Raw genomic sequence first — 1,390 nt, 5'->3', positions numbered from 1 at the left:
GTCTCTGGAGCAAATACACAACCAGTATCTGCAATGTTGCATTCTTTATTGGCACATGAAATACGTCCTGTCATATCTTTGGCAGCATTCTTCTGAAGAGCCGTTTCCCCTCTGGTTCATTATCTGAAAGGCCTGTCAATCCAAAACTAAATATAGCCATTTACATTCCGTTCCGTAACTAGTATCTTGCTGCTCCCTCAAGTCTATCTTATAGATTACGTGCATCTTGAGATTCCAAGGCATCCTGTACCAATTACGAGCATCATAAATAACAGCAAGGTTTCACTCCCAGATGACCTTTTATGCTAGCTTTGACCAACAGAACAAGGAGACACCTTCACGAACCTGCACAGTCCCTGACAACTCTATGGTTTAAGTTTGAGCTAATGTGCTAACGTGAGAGCATCCTTCAGTAGGGTGAACCCACAAAAAGCATCTAGCCAAGACAGTGTAGCTGACTGTATTGAAAAACTATGCTATTCAGCTGGGTGGAGTATTTAACCATATCACCATATAACAATTACAGCACGGAAAGAGGCCATCTTGGCCCTTCTAGTCCATGCTGAACACTTACTCTCACCTAGTCCCACCTATCTTCACTCAGCCCATAACTCTCCATTCCTTTCCTGTCCATATACCTATTGAATTTTTTTTTAAATGACAATTTACTGACATCTTTAATGTTGCACTTTGTCAAACTGAGGTACTCACCTCCTTCAAGCAGGCTTCAAATACACCGGTGTCCAAGAAGAACATGGTAATCTGCCTCAATGACCATCATCCAGGAGCACTTACATTCACTGTGATGAAATTCTTTGAGAGATTGGTGATGAAGCATATCTTAGAGAGACTTGAATCTACTCCAATTTGCCTACTGTCACAACAGGTCAACAGTAGATGCATTGGCTCTTCACTCAGCTCTGAAACATCTGGACAATGAAGATCCATATGTTAGACTGCTTTTCATTGACTACAGCTCAGTATTCAACACTATCATCCCATCAAAGCTAAACAATAAGCTCATAGACCCAGTCCTCAGTGAAAACGGATCCTTGAGTTCCTCACTTTGCAGATGCCAGTCAGTACGGATTGGCAACAACCTCTCTTCTACAATCACCATCATACAGCTGCACCACAAGGTTGCATGCTTAGACACCTGCTCTACCTGCTTTATACCTATGATTGGGTGTCAAAGTACAGCTCCAATTCCATATTTAAATTTGCAAATGACACCACTGTTGTTGTCCAAATCAAAGGTAGTGACGAATTGGCATATCGGGGGAACGAAATTCAGATTAAAAGGTGCCATAACAACAGCCTCTCACTCATCATTAGCAAAACCACAGAGCTGACTGTGGACTACAGGAAGAAGAAGCTGAAGATCCATGAG

This window comes from Hemitrygon akajei, chromosome 3, assembly GCF_048418815.1.
Source record: "Hemitrygon akajei chromosome 3, sHemAka1.3, whole genome shotgun sequence".
NCBI lineage: Eukaryota > Metazoa > Chordata > Chondrichthyes > Myliobatiformes > Dasyatidae > Hemitrygon > Hemitrygon akajei.
The sequence above is the reverse complement of the archived record's forward strand: the minus strand, read 5'-3'. Positions refer to the sequence as shown.